We start from the raw sequence: 24,795 nt of genomic DNA on the forward strand, positions 1-24,795 counted from the left end.
AGAAATTAAGGTGTTTGCCCAGATGAGCTCAAAGAAGCTGCTCTCTCGCACCATCATATCATGCTGGAAACCTAACATTAAGGTAAAAGATGCTGGAAATAACCAGTGGGTCAGGTGATATCTGCAGAGAGAGAAACAGGGTTAAACATTATTGACCTTTCATTAGAATGTTCTTTATATTAGAACAGTCCTGGCAAATCTTGATCATATTTCTGTGCAACACACACAAAATGCTGGAGGAACTCAGTAAGCCAGGCAGCATCTAGGAAGAGTACAGTTGACATTTCTGACTGAGACCCTTCAGCAGGACAGTCCTTGGATTCCCAGCATCTGATTTTTTTGTTGTTAGTGATTAGATTTCTGTCTCCACAAATGGTGCTGGCCCTTCTGAATGACTCCAGGAACCTCTGTTCATTTTAGGGGCAGTTTGCTTGCTTTGCTTTGAGGTTGTAGAATTCACCTGAAGGAAAACATGGGATGGTGACACAAGAGATTGCGGATAGTGGAATCTGGAGCCACACAATGCACTGGAGGAACTCAACGGCCATACAGGCCTCTAAAGAGGGAAATGGGAAGTTGATATTTCCAGTTAGGACCCTCCATCTGTTTCCCAACCTGAAATATCGGCTGTCCATAAGACCATAAGACATCAGAGCAGAATTAGGCCATCTGGCCCATCGAATCTGCTCCACCATTCAATCATGGCTGATCCTTTATTTTTCTCCTCCTCAACCCCAGTTCCCAGCCTTCACCCTGTAACCTTTGTTTCCATATCCAAGTGGTCCCAACACCAATCCCTGCGGAACACCACTAGTCACTGGCAGCCAACCAGAAAAGGATCCCTTTATTCCCACTCACTGCCTCCTACCATTCAGCCAATGCTCTAACCTTGTTAGTAACTTTCCTGTAATACCATGGGTTCTTAACTTGTTAAGCAGTCTCATGTGTGGCACCTTGTCAAAGGCCTTCTGAAAGTCCAAGTATACAACATCCACTACATCCCCTTTATCTATCCTACTTGTACTGTCCATTTCCTTCCACAGAGAACTTCAAGATTCAAAGTTTCAAAAATTCAAAATAAGTTTATTATCGAAGTACATTTTTGTTACCACATATAGCACTGAGATTCATTTTCTTGAGGGCATATTTAATAAATCGAGTAACCATAATAGAAAGTATGAAACGCTGCATCAACTTGGGCATTAACCAGCGTGCAAAAGAGAACAAACTGTGCAAATACACAAAGAAAGAAATAATAGTAATAAATCAATAAGCAATCAATATCGAGAATACAAGATGAAGAGTTCTTGAAAGTGGAGAAAATCAAATATATAGAAGTTGGTCAAAGTTTTAGATTCATGCCAAATCATTGCAAATATCTCTATGAAAATTGATGACAGTAGAGCGGTTAATATCATTTTCTTGGACTTTCAGAAGGCTTTTGACAAGGTACCCCACAAGATGTTAATAATCAAATTACAGGAAGTAGGGATTCGGGGTAAGGTATGTGAATGGGTGCAGAATTGGCTCAGAAACAGAAAATAATGAGTTATGGTGAGAGGATCATTTTCACACCTAGAAGTGGGGTTCCGCAGGAATCAGTTTTGGAGCCATTGCTGTTTTTTATTTAGATAAGCACATAACAAATAATTAGTAAAGTTTGCAGATGACACAAAATTAGGGGGATGAGCTGTTGACATTCAAGCAGCAGTATCAATGCAGTTAGATCTAAACAAAATCCAGATGTGGGCAGATAAATGGCAGTTGAAATTTAATGTAAGTAAATGTAAAGTACTGCATATAGGAAGTAGAAATATTAGATATAACTATACAGTTGGGGGGGGGAATCTTGAGTTAGAAAGAGCACTGTATGAGAAGGATTTGGGCATCCTGATAGACTCATCACTATCAACATCCAGACAATGCACAAAATCAATTAGGAAGGCTAATAGAACATTGGGATATATAATGTGCTCAGTGGAGTTCAAGTCTAGAAATGTTTTACTTATGTTGTATAATTTGCTTGTGAGACAATTTTGATCTCCATATTTTGTCAGGGATGTGAAGGCTTTGGACAGAGTTCAGAGAAAGGCGATGAGACACATTCCAGGTTTGCAGGGTATGAGCTATGAAGAAAGAGTGAAAGAATTAAACTTCTTAGCCTAAGTAGACATAGAATGAGAGGAGACATGATAGGAGTGTTCAGATTTATTAGAGATATAAGTAAGATGGATGCCTGCTGCTAATTAAAAATTAATCCATCTACGAGAACACAGGACCATAGGTGGAGACCGGTTAACGAGAGATTACAGACGAACATCAGGAAGCATTTCTTTTCATTGCGAGTTGTGGACACATGGAACAAACTACCTAGCTGTGTAGTTGAGAGTAGTACCTTAGAAACTTTCAAATGTAAGTACGATAGTTATTCAACATACTATGTGAATAAGAATTTGGCAAGTTTTGTTTGGCCGAATGGACTGTTCTTGTCAAAAACTTTGTAATGTACCAAAATACCTAAGGAAGTAGAGGCACTGCCAAGCTTTCTTCATAATTACAATGATGTGCTGGGTCCAGGACACATCCTCCAAAATGATCACACCAAAAATTTAAAGTTGCTGACCCTCTCCACTTCTGATTCCCGATGAGGACTGTCTCATGGACCTCTGGTTTCCTCCTCCTGAAGTCAATAATCAGCTCCTAGATCTTGCTGACCTTGAGTAAGAGGTTGTTATTATGACACCTCTTAGCCAAATTTTCAATCTCCCTCCTACAAGCTGATTTGTCCACCTTTGATTCAGCCTACGACAGTGATGTCATCAGCAAACTTGAATATGGCACTAGAGCTGTGCTTAGCCTCACAGTCATAAGTATAAAGCAAGTAGAACGGGGGCTAAGCTCACAGCTTTGTGGTGCACCTGTGCTGATGGTGATTGTGGAAGAGATGTTGTTGCCAACTCCAACAGATTGGGGTCTGCAAATGAGGAAATCTAGGATCCGGTTGCACAAGGCAATATTGAGGCCAAGGTCTTGGAGCTCATTGATTAGTTTTGAGCGGATGATGGTATGGAATGCCAAGCTGTAGTGCTGAGCGTTCCAGTGTATGCATCTTTGCCCTCCAGATGTTCCAGATTTGAGTGAAAGACCGATGAAATGGCATCTGCTGCGGAACTGTTGCGCTGTTAGCAAGTTGGAGCAGTTCTAAGTTGATTCTCAGGCAGGAGTTGGTATGTTTCATCACTAACCTCTCAAAGCACTTCATCACCATGGATGTAAGTGCTACTGGATGATAGTCATTTAGGCAGGTTACCTAGGCACCGACATAAGTGAAGTCTGCTTGAAGCGAGAGGTTAAATAGCACAGTGAACAGTGCAGCCAGCTGATTCAGCTCGGGCATTTGGTACTTGGCCAGGTACACCGTCTGGGCCAAATGCTTTCGTGGGTTCACTTTCCTGAAGGCTGCTCAGACATTGGAGTCTGAAACTGAAATCACAGGATCATCCTGGGCTGTGGAAGTTTGTGATGGTTCCTCCATGTTTTGATAGTCAAAGTGAGTATAGAAGGTGTTGAGCTCATCTGAAAGTGAAGCCCTGTTGTCACCTGTGTTGTCTGGTTTTACTTTATAAGAGGTAGTAGCATTCGGCTCTGCCACAACTTTTGAGTATCCTTTGTTGATTCAAGTTTAGTTCAGAATTGCCACTTCACCTGTGAAATGGCTTTCCGGAGATCGTACCCGGACCTCTTGACACTTTCATGTTCAGCAGACTTGAATGCCTCTGATCTGGCCCTCAGCAGATTGTAGGTCTCATGGTTCACCTAGGGCTTCTGGTTGGGCAATACTCTGAATGATTTTGTGGGGACACAGTCACCTACAAACTTTTTTTAATAAAGTCAATGGCAACAAGGTGTATTCATTCAGATCCACAGAGGAGTTCTTGAACATGGGTCAGTCCACTGACTCGAAGCAATTCTGCAGGCACTTCTCTGCCTCCCATAGCCACCTCTTTAGCTCCTGCCTGTGTGCAGGACCTGCTGCACTCTCCGTATTGGAAAAGAGAGTGTCTGCTCAACATCCAAAACACACTGCCAACAGTGCAGCATCCCTCACAGTGCTACACTAGAGCTTCTGTGTGCATGTGTACATACAACGCTCTGCACTATGACTTGAACCCACAAACTAAAGGCTTGGAGATGAGGGTGTTACCAATTGAGCTATGCTGGAAGTTTTTGTAAAAAGCAAGGCATAGAAGGCAAGGCAGACTTTAAAGAATCAAAGCCTTTCATCCTGACTACTGGGACACAATGTAAGCTCCAAGCAGAAATAAATATGATCAAAACTGAGATTGCTTTAACTCTGCCAGTGAGATTCAATTTTGCTGAGCCTGTGGTGTCTAAGCACACGAGGAGAGTGGAGAGAGCAGTTGTATCAGATCACATCTGCAGTATCCGATAGGGTTTAAATTAGACAAGCAAGCATACTGATTTACTGTGCCGGCAATAAACCAGCTGGCTTTCTGCCATTAGTCAAGCTGATGGACAAAGAGGATTCTAGAGAAGCATGGCAAGCAGGCAGTGAAGCTGGACGGTTGCCTTGCTGTCAGGTAGGAGTTGATTTATGTGCTGAGTTTCACAGCTGAGAGGATTGAATCAGAGAGTCTTTCATCATTGCTCTGCCGCTCACTCTGTGAGAATGGGCATCGTTAGATAGTGTAAGTGGATATTAATTCTCTGGTGGAAATGACTTGGAAGGTGGGGGGGAGGTAAGGGGGGGGTGCTGGCATGGATGTGGCCCACCAAATGTGGTCGGTGGAGGTCTTGCAATTGTCTGGTTAAGTATATTAGTAGACCACCATCATAACAATGGACTCCTAGACTAAAGCTTCCACGTCCATTCACCATTCTGGCAGAGGATCCATTTCCACCAGGAGGGCATTGGTTCTATCAGGACAGCAGCGCTCAAAACAATATCTGCATAGGCAGAATAGCATGGGAGCAGTGCAATATGCTGTGATGCAAAGACACAGATCAAGGATCAATTTTATTCTTCATATACATTTACATATATTAGGAAGGTGTTGTGTTGGTCAGGGTGCGACTTGCAACAAAAAACAGCATTCAACAATTATAAAGAATAAGAAATTATATAAAAATAAAGTTGGAGGCTAAAGCATGGACGTGGAATAAAATGGGCATAAATACATGAATACCAGCATGTAGTATTTACAATGAGTATCTACAGCATTATAGAAAGTAGCTTAAAATGTTCACAGTACAGTACAGTGACTGAGGTAAATGACAGGAGGTGAGAGATCACTAACTAGAATGGTTGATCAGATTAGCTGCCTGGGGGAAGAAATTTTTAAGATGGGGGTGAAGTTTTGTTATGATAACCACCACGCCCAGAGGATGTTGTTGAGACAGATGGAATGTAACTAGGATTTTCAAGAAATGAGGGCTTATCCTCTTTGGGAAGAGTAAGCAGGTTGTGTCCATATTCGCCTGAGTCTAGAAGATCCTATTATTGAGGGCCCGTGATGTATCTTGAGCTGCCAAAGTCCTAACCTATTACTAATTCCTTCATCAAAATGCTCAACTTCTATATTTCTCTTTTCTCATTCAAATATTAGTTTCTTGATATAAAGAACATGACACAATGAAATTCCTTGTTTGCATGAAGCTCGTAGAGTCCTAGAGTCAAACAACACGTAAATAGGTCCTTTGGCCCATTCAGTCCATACCAAGCTCTTATTCGGCCTGGAACCATATCCTTCTTCACCCTCCAATCCATGTACTAATCCAAACTTACCTTAAATGTTGCAATCAAGCTTGCATGCACCACTTCCACTGGCAGCTCATTTCACACTCCCACTACCCACTGAGTGAAAAATTTCCCCCTTAAGTTCCCCTTAAATACTTCATCTTTCATCCTTAACCTATGACCTCTAGTTCTAGTTTCATTCAACCTCAGGGGAATAAAAGCCAGCTTGCACTAATTCTGTCTATACTCTCATATTTTTGTTTATCTCTATCGAATCTCCCCTCATTCTACTACCCTCGGGGGGAAAAAAAGTCCTAACCTATTCAACCTTCCCGTATAACTCGGGTCCTCAAGTTCCAGGAACAGTCTTGTAAACAGTACACACATAATACTACAGTAAATACAATAATGAGTGCACAGAGTAACAGTATACATGGTTAATAGTATACATAGTAATCAGTAAATACAATAGTGAATGCAAAGCAACAAAGGTTCTCGACCAATTCAATGTAGAAAATGCAACTTTGTCCATCACAGACACAGCACTTCCTTCCATCCAGTCCATCTTCATCCTCCAAGAGGACCACATCCTTGTCGTAAGCTTCGGAAGCTTGCGTGCCTCAGTGATCCGAGGAGTTACATTGGCTGCAGTCAGAGCCTCGTGCATTGGCTCTTGGTAGGGTCACCCAGGTCAAACAGGTAAAGGCCAGACTGAGAGTGGTCCAGTAGGTTCAGGGGATCAGCTCAGGGCTAACAAACCTGATGGAACAAAAAAAAATCATTACTAAACAGCAATGAGGAATGCTTCTATACAAACAGAGCAGGAGCTTCTTCACTACTGCCCTAAATGCCAGCGGAGTAACGTAAATCCATCTTCATAGTGCATTGCTTCAGGAAGGAAACATACTTTTTAAAGTGCATCTGTAGAAATTTTAGAGAACGCTCTCAGTTCTTCTCAGATGCTCAAGGAGGAAAATACTCCGATGCACTTTCTTGATCACTACATCAGCAAGGAGGGACCAGATGAGGTTGTTGGTGATATGGACACCAAGGAACCTGAAGTTATTGACCATCTCTTTGAAAATTACCTCTTTGACCAAGACTTTAGTCGCTTGCCATATATCACATGTGCCAAATTTTCAATGTTCAGCTTACGAGGATAAGTGCCGGGAGGGAGATGTGCCTTGAACTGTTTTCCTGCGTTAAAGTTGCCACAGAAAGAGGACAACGTTGTAACAACTACAACGATTACCGATGCTTTTTGTGTGGAGTCTCTCCGTATTCTTGTAAGTACATATTGTATATTTCTCCTGGATGCTCTGGTTTCCTCATACACCTCAAAGCTGTAGCTGTTTGTAGGCTAAATGGCAATTGTAAATTATCACTAGTGTTGTGGGATAGTAGGACAATCTGTGGGATGTAAAATAGGCATACTGTGTTAGAGAGGGAGAGAGAAAACAAAGATAACTGGGCAATGGGATAGATGGGATTGGTCTGTGGGCTGTCAAAAAGACATTGGAAAGAATGGGCTTTTTTACACCATAGGACAACAAGACACAAGAGCAGAATTTAGGCTATTTGGTTCATCAAGTCTGACCACCATTCAATCATGGCTGATTTATTTTCCCCTCTCAACCCTATTATTGTGCTTTCTCCCCATAATCTTTGAACCTCTTGCTAATCAAGAACATATTGACCTCCATTTTACATATACCCAATGACTTGGCAGTCTTAGTGTGGTTGGATGGAGATGCATCTCTACCAAAGGAGGTGTAAGGCAATCCTTCCTGCCGCTAGCCCTCAGGCCCCCCCTTAGGCAATTTCTAGCACCTCCCCCCCCCCCCCCCACCAATCAGGATCACATGAAGCCATGGGAGTAGGTGGTGGACGGTCGTATGGGCAGTTGGTGCATATCACAAGTCCTGGTTATGTGACCACTGACGCCAATCAGACAATCTCTGAAGAGCATCGATATTGGCTAGGGTCACCCATCTTGTAAAGACACTGCACAGAAGAAGGCAATGGCAAACCACTTCAGTCGAAACAAATTGCCAAGAGCAATCATGGTTGTGGGACGACTATAATCGCTCATGTTTTACGACATGGCATATAACAAACCAGTGAACAAATTACTTGGCCTGCACAGCCATCCGTGGCAATGAATTCCACAGATTCACCACCGCTTGTCTAAAGATGACCATGTTCTGAAATATTTTTGTCATTGACTATTATTGTTCTTTGGTCTGGACTTTATTATTGTTGATAGCGTACTGCAAATTCAGTCAGATCTGATGCATCTCATCTTTATTTCATATTTCAATGTAATGTAGGGGACCATTTGGCCCATCGAGCTTATGCTGTCTTCAAGTTAAAGTTTATTGTCGTGGACATAAATGACATGGAAATTAGATTTTTGCAGCAGCGATACTGCACATCACAAACAGGGCCAACATGAATTTAAATTAACATTAATTATGCATAACTTACAAAACAAAACACGCATACCAATATTACTGCGAGTTGAGAGCGAATGAGAAAGTAAATTTCCTGAGGAAATGTTAAGATTTTTCAGGCCAGCTCAAGAGCCTGATGGCACTGAGAAAGAAGCTGTTGTTTAACCTCAAGATGTGGGTCTTCAGGTTTGTGTACACCTTGCCTGCTGGCAGCATTGAGAAGATGGCATAGCCCGAATGATGGATGACCCTGTTGATGGATGTTTCTTCCTGAGGCATTGCCTCTTGTAGATGTCCTCATTGGTGAGGAAAGCTAAACCCATGATAGTACTGATGGTGGGGAAGGCTGTACCCATGATGGACCTTACATTTTCCTTGAATTTTCCCTGTAACTTACCTTTCTCAAGTTCTCATCCCCTTTCTCCAGATTCTAGGGGCAGCTTACAATGGCCAATTAACCTACCAACCAATAAACTGTAACTTTGAGATGTGGGAGGTAATTAGAGCCCCATTGGTAACCCAAACAGTCATAAAGAGAATCTACATGTTCTACATAGACAACACTAGACGTCAAGGTTAAATGTGAGTGTGTGAGTGCTAGCCTAACAACAGGAAAGAAGCTCAACACCATCCTGAATAAGGATGTCCTCAACAATACTCCTACCAACTGCAAAACTCAACTAGGCTCCAACAATAGCACCCCTATTTCCCTAAGGGACACAGGCAGCAAATGCATGAAAACAGCAACTGCTGGGAAATATATATACATCATCAGTGGTTCTAAATCCTGATATATTTTAATTAAAAACACCATGAGAGTGCCTTCTTCCCATGTTCAAACACACATGATACCATCAAATTTTAAAAATGATCTCCATTATCTACTAGTGATCTTCAGAACTTCTTTTTTCCCAAAAATACTTTATTTATAACATATATAGTAAATACAATGTCTATATCTATGTTCCTGTACCATTACTTCAAGACATTCTCTCACAATGAATCTTCAAAAGGTAATGCCTCAAGAATGCGTTATCCATCATTGAAGACCCCCGGCACCCAAGACATGCTCTCTTCTCAACACATACAACATGCTGAAGAAGCTCAGGAGGCCAGGCAGCACCTATGGAAAAGAGTAAACAGGCAGTGTTTTGGGCTGAGATTCTGTGTATGTTGCTTTGGATTTCCAGCATCTGCAGATTTTCTGATGCTTGTCATGCTCTCCTTTTGTTGCTGCCACCAGACAGGAAGTACAGGAGCCTGAAGGCACATACCCTACATCTTCCCCTCTGTCATCGGGTTTCTGAATGGTCCATGAACACTACCACAATATTTTGGCTCTTTTTGCAGTACTTATTTTTGATCACACTTACTTGTGATTGTAACTTACTGTGTTTTGATGATTTTTTTTTATGCATTGAACTGTACTGCTTCCAGAAAACAACCAATTTTACAGCACATGTCAGTGATAATAAACCAGATGTCCGATTCAGATTCCATTCCGTTGTGTTTCTGCCTTCGGAAAGGCATCTGTGCAGTGTTTGTGAGGCATTTGTGCAAGGCCCTCACTGCCCAGTAGCAGCAGGACCCTTGGCTGAATTTCTCTCGCACGGGCACAGTGGTGGCTGTACCTCCGCACGTGCTCCTACACCTCGTATAGAATCAGTTGGCAGTTTTTAGCTTGCACACATCTTTGCTAACCTAGCAATTCCAGTGACTTCCCCAGGTGCCTGATCAGGCAGAGCACTATAGGATACAGGTTCTGCGAGCATGTCGTTATTGTTGACATCCGCACTCCTGCCATTACCTGTACTGTTGTGTCTGTTGATCAGATTGCTAATAAATTAATGGTGCTCTTTTAGCCTACATGTACTTCCCCATTGCACCTCTCTCCCTGAGCTCCCCGAAGTTTAATAGAGGTCAGATGACATAATTATTAACTGACTTGACAAGGCTAAATTTTGAAGAGTATTTATCAGACATTTCAAATCCTCCTTTTAACCCCTGTCCCTTCTCATAATAACTGTTAACATGTGGTAGCACCTTCTTTCTATAAAAGAAATGATTGAAGTGAATTCAGAATGTATTAAACAGACATCCAATGGATTTTAAAGCCAATCATACCTTTTAAGTGATTGTTTTAACCAGATGTACCATAACTTTACTAAGTTAAGCATTACATATCCACGATAACAAGTTTGCAAGCATTGAGATTTAACTGCATTGAGTATTTGTGGCAAAGCAGAAGTTGGCAATTTAATTTTGTGAGACACGTGTGATATTCACAATAAATTTTATAAGGTCTTAAACAAATGCATTTATGTTACTTGTCAATATAAAGTCGTTTATATACACTCACTGGCCACTTTATTACTTAACACCTAATAAAATGGCCACTGAGTTTATGTTCATGATCCGCTGGTGCTGTGGCCCGTCCACTTCCAGCTTTGACCTGTTGTGTGTTCAGAGATACTCATCTGCACACCACTGTTGTAGCTCAAGGTTACTTGAGATACTGTCACATTCCTGTCTGGCCATTCTCCTCTGACCTCTCCCACTTACCAGATGTTTTTCCCCACAGTACAGCTGCTCCCTAGGTTTTTGTTTTGTTTTTCACACCGTTCACTGTAAACTATAGAAGTTTTGTGCATAAAAATCCCAGGAGATCTGCAGCTTCTGAGATACTCATACTACCCCATCTGGCGCCAACGGTCAGAGTCATTTAGATCACATTTCTTCCCCATTCTGATATTTGGTCTGAACAACAACTGAACCCCTTGACCACATCTGCATGCTTTTGAGCATTAAGTGCTGCCATATGACTGGCTGATTAGATATTTGCAACAATGGGCAGGTGGCCATTGAGTGTACGTCTAAAATTGTGGCCGTCACTGGAACTGAGATCTGCCAACTGAGAATTCCCATGGAATCTATCTAGGGTAGCATGCTCCGGTTTTTAGCACACATTTCCCCTCATTTCCCAATGACATGAAAATGATCACTCCCCAGCGACCAGCCCACTTGCAGAGCAAACAGCTTCTTCCCCGCTGGAACTATTAATCCTTTCATAACCTTCAGCAAATATAAGGCTGCAGGATTGTATAGACAGTGAAAGAAAAATAATTTGATAGATCTTTTCTCTCAGCCATAATAGAAACCGTAATACAAGATCTTGTTGCACTATTACAGATTGCCAGGTATGAATCTGTAGCCATCACTGAATCGTGGCTGAAGGATAGCTGTAGTTGGGAGATGAGTGTCCAAGGTTACATGTTATATTGGAGGGATAGGAAGGTAGACAGAGGGGGTGGTGGGTGTGGCTCTACTGGTAAAAAATGGCATCAAATCAGTAGAAAGATGTGACATAGGATCGGAAGATGTTGAATCCTGTGGGTTGAGTTAAGAAACTGCAAGGGTAAAAGGATGTTGATGGCCATTACATACAGGCCTCCCAACAGTGGCTGGGATGTGGACCACAGATTACAACAGGAAATAGCAAAGGCGTGTCAAAAAGCTAATGTTATGGTAGTCATGGGAGATTTTAACTTGCAGATCGATTGGGAAAATCAGATTGGGAATGGATCTCAAGAGAGTGAGTTTGTTGAATGACTAAGAGATGGCTTTTTAGAACAGTTTATCATTGAGTCTACTAGGGGATCGGCTATACTGGATTGGGTGTTATGTAATAAACCAGAGGTGATTATGGAGCTTAAGGTAAAAGAACCCTTAGGAACCAGTGATCACAATGTGATTGAATTCAACTTGAAATTTGATAGGGAGAAAGTAAAGTCTGATGTAGCCGTGCTTCAGTGGAGTAAGGGTAATTATATTGGTATGAGTGAGGAGTTGGCCAAAGTAAATTGGAAGGAGCTACTGTCAGGGATGTCAGCAGAGCAGCAATGGCATGTGTTTCTGGGGAAAATGAGGAAGATGCAGTTCATATGTATTCCAAAAATGAAGAAATGTTCAAATTGTAAAATAGTACACCCATGCCTGAGAAGGGAAGTCAAAGCTATTGTAAAAGCACAAGAAACTGCATACAACAAAGCAAAAATTAGTGGGAAGATAGAGGATTGGGAAGTTTTTAAAAACCTACAGAGAGCAACTTAAAAAAAAATCATCAGAAGAGAAAAGACGAAATATGAAGCAATCTGGCAAATAATATCAAAGTGGACAGAAGAAGTTTTTTCAAGTATGTTAAAAATAAAAGAGAAATGAGAGTGGACAAAGAAACACTAGAAAATGAGGCAGAAGAAATAACAACTGGGAACAAGGAGATGGCTGCTGAATTATTTGTATTTTTAATTAAACCTTGCCCAGCTATGAGTATTTTGCATCAGTCTTCACTATGGAGGACTCTTGCCGTATGCCTGATGTTGTACTGTGTGAAGGAAGAGAAGTTACTGTTACAAGAGAGAAGGTGCTCAAAAAGCTGAAAGACCTAAAGGTGCATAAGTCAACCGGACCGGATGAAGTGCACCCTAGTGTTCTGAAAGAGGTAGTGTTAGTGATTGTGGTGGCATTAGAAATGATCTTTCAAAAATCATTGGACTCTGTCATGGTGCCAGAAGACTGGAAAATTGCAAATGTCACTCCACCCTTTAAGAAAGGAGGAAGGCAGCAGAAAGGAAATTATAGACCAGTTGGCCCGACTTCAGTGGTTGGGAAGATGTTGGAGTCAATTGTTAAGGATGTGGTGATGGAGTATTTGGTGACACAGGACAAGATAGTACACAGGCAGCATACTTTCCTCAAGGGAAAATCCTACCTGATGAACCTGTTGGAATTCTTTGAGAGGTTTGCAAGTAGGAAAGATAAAGGGGATGAAGTGGATGTTGTATATTTGGACTTTCAGAAGGCCTTTGACAAGGTGCCACACATGAGGCTGCTTACCAAGTTAAGAGCCCATGGTCTTACAGGAAAGTTACTAACATGGTTAGCGCATTGGCTGATTGTTAGGAAGCTGCAAGTAGAAATAAAAGGATCCTTTTCTGGTGGGCTGCCAGAGATTACTGGTGTTCCACAGGGGTCGGTGTTGGGACCACTTCTTTTTATGTTGTATATAAATGATTTAGATGATGGACTAGCTGGCTTTGTTGCCGTGTTTGCAGATGATACAAAGATTATTGCAGGGGCAGGGAGTGTTGAGGAAATAGGTAGGATGCAGAAGGACTTAGATTAGGAGAATAGGCAAGAAAGTTGCAAATGAAATACAATGTTGGAAAATGCATGTTCATGCACTTTGGTAGTAGAAATAAATGTGAGGACTGTTTTCTAAATGGGGAGAAAATCCTGGAACCTGAGATGCAGAAGGACATGGGAGTCCTTGTGCAGAAGCCCCTAAAGGTTAACTTGCAAGTCGAGTCAGTGATGAGGAAGGCAAATGCCATGTTAGTGTTCATTTCAAGAGGTCTAGAATACAAGAGCAAGGATGTGCACTGGTGAGGCTTACCGAGAGTATTGTGAACAGTTTTGAGTCTCCCATCTTAGAAAAGATGTGCTGGCATTGGAGAGGGTTCAGAGGAGGTTCCCAAGGATGAATCCAGGAATTAAAGGGTTATCATATGAGGAATATTTGATAATTCTGGGTCTGTACTCACTGGAATTCAGAAGGATGAGGCGGGATATTGAAACCTTTCGAATGTTAAAAGGCCTAGACAGAGTAGATGTGGAAAGGATGTTTCCCATGGTGGAAGAGTTTAGGACGAGAGGGCACAGCCTCAGGATAGAAGGGCACCCTTTCAAAACAGATATGCAGGGAAATTTCTTTATCCTGAGGGTGGTGAATTTGTAGAATTTGTTCCCACATACAGCTGTGGGGGGCAGGTTGTTGGGTGTATTTAAAGCAGAGATTGATAGGCTCTTGATTGGACATGGCATCAAAGGTTACGGGAAGAAGGCTGGGAACTAGGGTTGAGGAAGAGATAGAAAAAGGATCAGCCATGATTGAATGGCGGAGCAGATTCGATGGGCCGGGTGGCCTAATTCCACCCCATGTCTTATGGAATGAGGCGAGGTTCTTATTCAACTATATAAGATTGTAAGGAGGCTAGACAGAGTAGATGTTGGACTGTCTTTATTCTTGGGAGGGGCTTGAACAAAGCAATGTAACTACAGGATAAGGAGCTAGTAATTTAAAACTGTGGAACAAAGATCCTCACCACCCAGGCCATGCTCTTTTCTCACTGCTGCCATCAGGTGGAAGGTACAAGGGTCTCAAGACTCGCACCACTAGGTTCAAGAAAATTTGCTACCCCTCAACCATCAGGCTCTTGAACAAAAATGAATAACTACACTCCTTTAAGGACTGGTGGGAGTGTGGAATGAGCTGCCAGATGAAGTGGTAAATACAGGCTCACTTTTAACGTTTAAGAAAAACTTGGACAGGTACATGGATGAGAGGTGTATGGAGGGATATGGTCCAGGTGCAGGTCAGTGGGACTAGGCAGAAAAATGGTTCGGCACAGCCAAGAAGGGCCAAAAGGCCTGTTTCTGTGCCATAATGTTCTGTGGTTCTATGACTCTTTTATCTTGTTATTTTATGTTCATTATTTATTATCTGCATTTGCACCATTTGTTTGCAGTTACTGTTCTATAGATTTGCTAAGTATGCCCACAGAAAGAGAATCTCAGGGTTGTGTGTGGTGACATGTATGCACTCTGATAAGAAATTTTACTTTGAACCTCAATACATATTTGTTGATTTGAGATTATGCACAACCATACTCACTCCATTCTACAGATGTGCTAGAGAGAGCATCCTAACAAGCTGTATCATTGCTTAGTATGAAAACTGCACTGCAGCAGACAAGAGGCTCTGCAACGCAGAGTCAAAATTCCCCTATGCATCACTGGCACCAGCCTACCCGCCACCAAGGACCTATATACAGAAAGGTGCTGGAAAATGGCTAGTAACATCATGAAGGATCCCACACACACCCCGCTCATGGACTGTTTGTCTCAGTCCTATCAGAAAGGAAGCTACCTATCTTCCACTCCAGGACCAGCAGACTCGATAACAGTTACTGATCAACACTTTCAGCCATGAACTCCATCACTACTTTATTATTTACAGTCAGTCACCTTATATACAGCCTAACGTTACTTCATGGATGTAAAATCAATCTATGTACCTTATATAAGCTATCAAATGTATTGATATTTATAGTGTTTTTTCTTTTTTTTATTATTACTGTTGTGTTCTTCATCTTCATAATTGGAAAAAGCAATTATTTCCATCTCCTTACATTTATGTACAGGAAATGATATTAAGAAATATTGAATCTTAAACAGTCATGGAGAAATGGCACAGAAGGAGAGTTAAGGCCAACATAGATCAGCCATGATCATAAACGACAGGGCAGGTTTGTGAGGCCTGCTAGCCTATACCTGCTCCTACTTTCTTGTGTTCTTGTGCTCAATATTTTTTGATTGAGATAGGACCACACATTATTGTCAGGAGGGATCGATTAAGAATGATTAGATGAAAGAAAGGCACAAATAAATTTACATAATTTCATTCTAGGAGTGCCAAGCATTGTACGAGAAATGGAATAGTTTGTCAAGTGAAGTCTCTGCAGTAAATTAGAAAAGGAAAATTAGTCAAGAGGACCAAGTTTCCATAACAGCAATGGGTTTGGAACAGAGCATACCTTAGCTATTTTGAGAAAAAAAAATACTGAGGAAAATCTTCTCTTTTACAAAAGAAAGTCAAGTTTTTTTTTCGATAATCTAATGACAAATTGGGCCTTATAGTAGGATTTCCTTCTAAAGATGGCACCTTTTCTTCATTCACAAGATGTGGGCATCACCAGCAACATCGCCATTTGCTGTTCAACCCCAATTGTTCCAAATACGGATCATATTTGAGATTTTTTAAAAAATGTGTTAACAGTTAGGTGTCAAAGATTTGATAATGTAGGTTAAGAAGTTGGAATTGGTTTTGTGGGAGCCATCTATCTATTTCTGCCTGTACTGTATTTTGTGTTGTGCATTTATTATGGATAATTTGTAAAGTGGGTTGTGGCATGGTGGAAAGAAAGCATTTAGTTACGTATTCATGATTTGTCTTTAGTTCATTTTAGCTTGGGTACAGCCAGGGAGTGGTCCAGAGTGCAATACTTTTTGCTGACTACTTAAATACTCAACTATGTTTAAGAGTACTTGGCTTAAGTACGTTTAAATATACTAAGACTGTTTATTTTGTTATTTTGCAAGTTTTAGTTTCATTAATATTTATCATTTCAAGATTGTTTTACATTATTTTGCTGATTTCATAATAAAAGATTGAATGTACTTCCTTTGATTTTACAACTTTGTTATCGTGGATAGTCTGTCAAGCAGTGCCAACCCCACCCATGCTTAGTCTCTGAGCAGTTTTGGTGTGCTATCAAGTAACAGCTACAGCTTTATTTTTGCCACATGTATGGAGATACAGTGAAAACCTTGTCTTGCACGCTGTTCGTGCAGATCAATCTGTTATATAAGCATTGGGGTAGAACATGGTTAAACAATTACAATGAAGAGTGAAGTGTAACAACTACGGAGAAAATGCAGAGCAGGTTAAAAATGTAAGACACAAGATCATGATGAGGTATCTTGTGTGTCAAGAGTCTATCTTAACATACCGTACTAGGAAACCATTCAAGAGTCACATAAGAGGTTTAATGTAAGAGGGAACACATACAAAATGCTGGAGGAATTCAGCAGGCCAGGAAGCATCTATGGAAAAGAGTACAGTCAATAGTTCAGGCCGAGACCCTTCATGAAGACCCTTCTCGGCTCGAAATGTCGACTGTATTTTTTCCATTGATGCTGTCTGTCCTGCTGAGCTCCTCCAGCAGTTTGTGTGTGTTGCTTGGATTTCCAGCATCTGCAGATTTTCTATTGCTTATTAATGTAAGAGGGAAGAGTTTTGAAGGGGATCTGAGGAAGAGTTTTTCACCTAAAGAGTTGCTGGAATCTAAAACATGCTGGCCTTCATGAGTGGTTGAAGCAAGTACTCTTACAACATCTATGAAGTATTTATATGAGCACCTGGAATATCAAGACCGAGAAAGCTGTGGACTAAGGTGTGTTCAACAATCTAATAAGAGTGCGCTCAAAATTGTCTTTGAAATGTGTGGTGCGTGTTTGCAAGTCTTTGTATCTTCTAAATGGTGAAGGGAGGAGAAGAGAGAATGACTGGGGTGGGAAGGGACTTCAATGACATTGACTGTTTTCCTCAGGCATTATGAATTGGCTGGTCTGAATCATCTATTTCTGTGTTGTGACTCCTGTCTATCCTATACAAGTTTTTAAAAAAACATTGAATTATAACACATAGGAAACTGGATGATTTATTGGATCCTTGCTAGCATTTGAAAATACAATCAAATCAGGTCTATTCACTTATATCCTTACCATGGCTCTGTAAGCTTCCCCTTTTCAAGTGCTTAAAGATTTAAAGTGCGTTTATTATCGAAGTACGTATGCAGTATACAAGCCTGAGATTTGTCTTCCATTGACAGCCACGAATCAAAGAAGCACTTATTTGAAGAAAACATCAAACACCCAAAAGAAAGATAAAAAAGGACAAATTGCACAGATGGCAAAAAGGAGCGAAAAACACAGAATATAAAACATCAAACCACAGAGTCATTGAAACAGTTTGAGAATATTCATTCTAGCGCTGTGTGATTCATTGACTGCAGAGCCAGTCCACCCTGATCAAAATCGCACAAAAAAGAAACAAAAATGTAATAACCAGAAACCAGGAACACGTAGAACATGAACTGCAGAATCCTCTAAAAATGAGTCCAACCACATTAATTAAACCTTGCCCAAGACCCAAGACTCCAGCCCCATCCTTGTGCAACATCCAGCGATGGGGAGTGAGAGACCAGTCAAACACAGGCACCTTCCTCTAGGTGCAAAGTGCGAGAGCAAGACCTTATAATATCCGATTCCCTTTTGAACATCACTAATTAAATATTCTTCCATTACCTTTTCAGGCTCAAATTCTAGATCATAAAATCTAGCCAACTTTAAAATAAAAATCTCCTCCCCATACCCCCAGGGTTTTTTTTTCTCTGACAACTACTTTAAAGGCATGTCTTCTGAGGAGCCAGCCCTATTACTGGCAGTAATGGTGATGATGATCAAATAGTTTGAATAAAGGTCGTAGTTCGAATTATATGTGTGGTTTTCAGAATCATAATTAATTTCACTGGCAGTTGTCTTGAAGTTTGTTGCTTTGCAGCAGCAGTATATTAAAATACATAAAATCAGCATTATGGAAAGGATATTGAAATCAGAGAACATATATCATTGATTCACCATAATGCCACAGAAGGATGTGCTACCACAGACATTTCCAGTTAAGGATAAGAAAGTTCAAAGTACAGTAAATTTATTATCAAAGTGCATGTATGTCATCATATACTACTTTGAGATTCATTTTCTTGTAGGCATTCTCAGTAAATACAAGAAACACAATGGAGTAAATGAACAACCACACCCAACAAGACACACAACTATTGTGCAAAGGACAACAATAATAAACAAGCAATGTATGTCGTGGTATCAAAATAATTGTTGTGATGTGTCCAGTGGGGTAGTGATTGTTGCTCTCACTTTCTGCTTCCACTGCTGGCTGGCAGTCTTGTGAAAAGGAGAGCTGAATGCGTAAGTCTCTCCCTGCCAGTACAACAGCAAGCCTCATGTAGTGCCTCCGAGCTGGCAACACACGGAAACTGAACTCCTTTCGGACTCAAGCTGAACTAAAGAGGACGGGGAATGAGTCTGGCCCCTGCACACATAGCACGCAGGCCCACCGGTGTGTGGACATGGCCTGGTGCTCGTGAGTCAGATCCCCAGCTATGGGTAGATAACCCCACTGCTTTGTGGGCAGCCTCAGGAGAGACAAGGAGTATTGAAGTAAACACTGACAGCAAGTCCAGACTGGAGCCCCTAAGGTGGCTGGACGTCATTGAATATCCTTCCGGCATCTCCTGCAGCCAAACTGCTTCCAAATGTATTGCTTCATAAGCTTTCCTTTGGACTATACTGGTGAAGCTAAAAGGGGGATCGTGAGGATTGGCCTTCTCAGGATCTCCATACCTTCTGCCCAGGCTTGTGATAATGATCATCATCACCCAATATCCTTCGAGACAGACAGATGCCAACCAAGCATAGAGAACTAGTGATGAAGAGTCCTTGAAAGTGAGTCCACAGGATGTGGGAACAGTTCAGTAGTGGAGCAGTTCAATAATTCAATAGTAATGAAGTTATCCCCACTGCTTCAAGACGCTGATGGTTGAGGGCTAATAACTGTCTCTGCACCTGGTGGTGCGAGTCCTGAGGCTTCTGTACCTTCTTCCTGCAGGCAGCAACAAGAAGAGAGAAGATATTTCATGTCTTCCTTTACCTGGAAAGATACTGGACTGAGGGAATACAAAAATGGTTTCTCACTAAATATTGATTCAATTATGTGTGGTCTTCAGCTTGAAGTTGTTATCAATTTGAAGTTGCCACTAAGAAGAGTCTATAGAACCATAAGACAGAGGGGCAGAAGTGGCCCATCAAGTCTGTTCTGCCAGTCCATCATGGCTGTTATTACCCCATCAACCCCATTCTCCTGCCTTCTCCCCCTAACCTATAGGAACATGAGACCTAGGAGCAGAATTAGGCCATTCAGCCCATTGAATCGGCTCCACTATTCAATCATGGCTGATTTATTTTCCCTATCAATCCCACTCTCCTGCCTTTTCCCTGTAAACTTTGACAGCCTGACTGATCAAGAACGTATCAACCTCTGCTTTAAATATACCCAATGACTTGGCCTCCACAGCGGGCGGTGGCAATAAATTCCACAGATTCACCACCATGGGAGCCTTGAATACTCTATGGGAAGAACATGACATCTTTTCAGGACAGTTGGAGCAATATTTGAAGCTAGAGAAGATATAGAATCAAGGTTCAGGTTTGTATATTGTCATTCATCTGTATACGAGTGTAAAGGAGAACAAAATTACTGTTACTCTGGATATAAGAAACACAAACTGCAAAATGGAACACAATGTTAAAAAAACAAAAAAAATCCAATAAATAAAACATAAAGGCAATCCTATGAAACACAATGTACAAGTAACGGTTCTATACATTAAGTGTATGTACATCAGGTGAGTCGAGGTGATGTATATGTAGTGGTTTTGGGTGACAGCTGGTGGAGGTGTTGTACAGTCTGACAGCTTGGGGGAAGTAACTGCTTTTGAGCCCCATGTTCCTGGTGTGGATGCTGCATAGTCTCCTCCCTGGTGAGTGTGGGGCTAACAGTTCATGATCAGGGTGGGTGGGATCCTTCATGATATTACTGGCCTCTTATTGGCCCCTTTTTGTATGTATGTCCTTGATGGTGGGTAGACTGGTGCCATTGGGGCATTGGGAAGTTATAACTACCTGTTATAGAGCTCTTCTGTATGCTGCAGTGCAGTTTTTCTGCACAACACAGTGATACAGCATGTTGGGATGCTCTTGATTGTGCATCTGTCAAAAGTCAATGAGATTAGATTAAGAAGAAGTCATCAGATGCCACCTTCCCTCCGTAAAATTTTCTGAACTGTTGGCGCTACCTGGAATTGCTGAATACAGAACTATGAAGGTCCAGCACACCATTGTTCATCAAACAGATACCGGTATAATTGTGCAGCATTATGTGTGTGAATTAGTCTGGTTCCTTGTTAATCACTGAGGGGAATATTTCAGGTCAATAATTATGAGGCAGGTTCATTTATCTGAAGAGTTAACTGCAATTCTCTTCATAGATGCTGCCTGGCCTGCTAATTATTTCCAGCTCAGTCTGCTTTCATTTCAGACTTCCAGTAACTGCAGGCTTGTAGTTGTTTTCAGATTAGTATTTGGAAGGGTTTTGTCTCTGATTTTAGATGCTGAGAGTGTCTGCAGAGTCTGCAATTATTCAATAAAACATGTTCATGGTTTACAATTGAGATTTATTGGTACAGTTTTGGATGTTACCGTCCATTGGAACCTCACCAGATACTGGAGGAGGCATATGATTTGTTAAATTTTCATTTAGTCTCACTGGAAGAGCGTCAAGTGTTAACCAGTGCCAATGATAAGGCTTGGCTGTGCGATTTTAGTCGAACTGTGATGTGGATTGGAAAGCCATTTGATACCTAGATACACTGACCAGCATCTTTTATAAATTATGGCAACATTCCAATTATCACCCATGTGCGAGTGAGGCAAGTTGTTTAACAGACAGTCAGAAGATCAAAATAAAAATTGGGCAGTGGAATTGGGTACTTGGCAACAGAAGCACTGACAAAGACCAAGGAGAATATTTTGCTTTGTGAGTTATTACCATCTGGATGTAGTGTCTGACAATGCAGTGGAGATGATTCACTTTTAAAAGAGAATTCAATTAATTATGGAATGGAAAGAGGTGAATAATGTATTGGTTAAGTTATTAGACTAATTATTGGACCAGTGTTCTGAACCATTGATCTAGAGACATATGTATTAATGCCATGATATCTGGTGAATTTATTTACAGGTAATTAGAAGAAATTCAGATTTTTTTAAGGCAAAGCTAAATCAGAATCAGGTTTAATATCACCAGCATATGTCATGAAATTTGTGAACTTTGCAGCTACAGTACATGATAATACAGGGAAAATAACTATGAATTCCAGTAAGTATATACAAGTATATCAAGCAGTTAAATTAAATAAGTAGTGTAAAAACATAATTTTTTTTTAAATTCTGAGATGTTAATGGGTTTAGCATTCATTCAGAAATCGAATGGTAGAGTGGTAGAAGCTGTTCCTCAGTCACTGAGTGTGTGTCTTCAGGCTTCTGTCCCTTCTTTCTGATGGTAACAGTGAGAAAAGGCCATGTCCTAGGTGCTGGGTGTCCTTATTGATGGACACCACCTTTCTGAGGCGCCACTCCTTCAAGGTGTCATGGATACTACAGATATTTCAATGAAGATAGCCATAAAGCTATTACTTGTTATAAAGATACATATTATCATAAAATCATTCCAGCTCTTTGCCCCAATGAGTCTGAACCAACACTCAAGCATCTCTCTGGACTGATCCTAAACTTGGCACAGCACAGTAGCATAGTGGTTAGCATAACACCATTACAGTGCCAGCGATCATCGATCAGAATTCAATTCCCGCTGCACCCGGTAAGCAATTTGTACTTTCTTCCCATGAACACTTAGGCTCCCTCCAGACACTCTGGTTTCCACCCACATTCCAAGCCATACGGGCTAAAGTTAGTGAGCTGTGGACATGCTATGTTTGTGCAGGAGGTGTGGCGACATTTGCAGGCCGCCCCAGTACAATCCTTGCTGGTTTGATGCAAGCAATGCATTTCACTGTATGTTTTGATGTACATGTGACAACTAAAGCTAATCCCTCTTTGGCTTTGTAGGTTCATTTTAGAATTATCTTTTATTCGCACAGTCTGTCTTTTGCATGTTAGCCGTTTGTCAGTCTTTGTCAGTTCATGTTTAGTTTTTCATGAATTCTATTGTATTTGATGAGAACTTCTCATTAGATTTCACCCTCCCATCTGTCAGTTCATTCCCTTTATAAAGTAATGCAGCACCAAAACAGGCCCCGCTCTCCAACTTTATCCCATGACAACCCTACCAAATTAGTCTATATCCCTTATCCCTCAATACTTTTATTATCCCTGTATTTGCCCAAGTGTCCTTTATAAGTTGTTATTGTACCTATCCCCGTTACTTCCACTGACTGACTGTTCCATATATGCATCACCCTCTGAAAGAACAATTTGCCTCTCAGTCCCCGTTAACTTTTCCTCCTCTCACACTAAACCTATGCCCTCTAGTTTCAATTATTTTCCTGGGAAAAAAGACTGTATATATTTACCCTTTCTATGCTCCTCATGTAAAAACTACTACACCAGATGTTGTTAACCTATTTTATTCCATGGACCCCTTTGCCAGTCCAGTGAAGCCTATGGACTCCTTCTCAGAATAATGTATTTAAATCTATAAAATAAAATGTTTAGAATTATGAAAGAAGCCAATTATATTGAAATAGTTATCAAAATATAAAAATACAACCTTGTGTTATGGTAATATATGTGCTTCTTTAATAATGCGTCACATAACAAGACTATGCATTTAACCTATAGGCAAGTTAAAATTAAATTTCATTTTCAAAGACTTATCAGTGTGAAGAATGTTGTTGCTTAGCATCAATAAGAACATTATGTCTTAGCAAGTACTGCCAGTACTACAGTGGTTTGATGCCTACATCCATCATTGAAGGAAATGCTAAATTTCTGTTGGAGGGCAGTGAAATTAAAAGTGTAATTTTTTTCCAACCCAAGTTCAGTGATCCCCTGGAATCTATCCATGGACTACCGAGTGTCTGTGAATCCCAGGTTAAGAACCCCTGCTCTACAGGATTACACCAGGTTATCTAGAATACCAAGGAGTGAAGTCCTAGCTTGCCCAAGTTTACAACCTTAACCTACGACCTCCAGTTCCAATCTCATCCAACCTCAGTGAAAAAAGCCTATTTGCACTTGCCCTATCTGTGCCCTGTATAAATTTTATGCCTCTATCAAATCTCCCCTCATTCTCGTTCCCTGAACTGAGTTCCTCCAGCATTATGTGTGTGTGGCATTTCTGCCTCATGTGCGGCCATGTTTTCAGCTCTCAAGATCCTTAGCTGTGGGTTCTCTCCCTAAACCGGAACCTTCCTCTGTGAAGTATTCAGTGGAGATTCTGCCATCAGTCTCCTGGTGATCCATCCTTGCAGCTCCATGTATTCTCCCCTAGGCAGTTAATCTGATCAACCACACCCACCCCCTCGATCTATTACCCCTGTCACTGTTCTGCATTGTAAACACTCTTTATAATGCTGTTTACACACACCACAGCAAATTCCTAATATGTGCATCTACTGCAGATGTCGATGTCAAATAAAGTTGACCCTTGATAACAATCCTGCAAAGTAGCTCACACAAAATGCTGGTGGAATGCAGCAGGCCAGGCAGCATCTATAGGGAAGCACAGTCGACGTTTCGGGTCAAGACCCTTCATCAGGCCCGAAACGTCGACTGTGCCTCCCTATAGATGCTGCCTGGCCTGCTGCGTTCCACCAGAACTTTGTGTGTGTTGCTTGAATTTCCAGCATCTGCAGATTTCCTCGTGTTTGCGTCCACAAAGTAGCTTGTGCTTTTCTAGCATGTTAGTTGTGCTGTAGCTGTGCAAGGGATGACTCCGCTATGAGGGTTAGGGTTTGCGATATCAGCACATTCAGAGAACCCAGACTGGAAAAATAAACGGGCTCTATTGGCTTGTTCTACATCCTTTTTTATCCACCAATGGCTTATCCCACATCAATTTCACCCATCGGCTTTCCCTATGCTTGCTAATTCTAACCCTTTCCCACTCTTGTTAATATCCCCCACTGTGTTTTCTTCTATCTATTAATATTCCCCCCCCCCCCCCGCAATGGTTTACCCTTTATCTTTTAATTTCCTTCAGTGGGTTTTCCTACTCCCATTAATTTACCCATTTCCTTTTCCTTTTCC

At 41.2% G+C, this 24,795-nt stretch overlaps 1 protein-coding gene across 5 annotated transcripts in view; it reads left to right on the plus strand.

Moving 5' to 3' along the window:
- galntl6 (polypeptide N-acetylgalactosaminyltransferase like 6) overlaps positions 1–24,795 on the plus strand; it is a 1,226,984-nt gene that overhangs the window by 546,142 nt on the left and 656,047 nt on the right. The window lies entirely within an intron of this gene.

This window comes from Hemitrygon akajei, chromosome 6 (assembly GCF_048418815.1).
Source record: "Hemitrygon akajei chromosome 6, sHemAka1.3, whole genome shotgun sequence".
NCBI classification, from domain to species: domain Eukaryota; kingdom Metazoa; phylum Chordata; class Chondrichthyes; order Myliobatiformes; family Dasyatidae; genus Hemitrygon; species Hemitrygon akajei.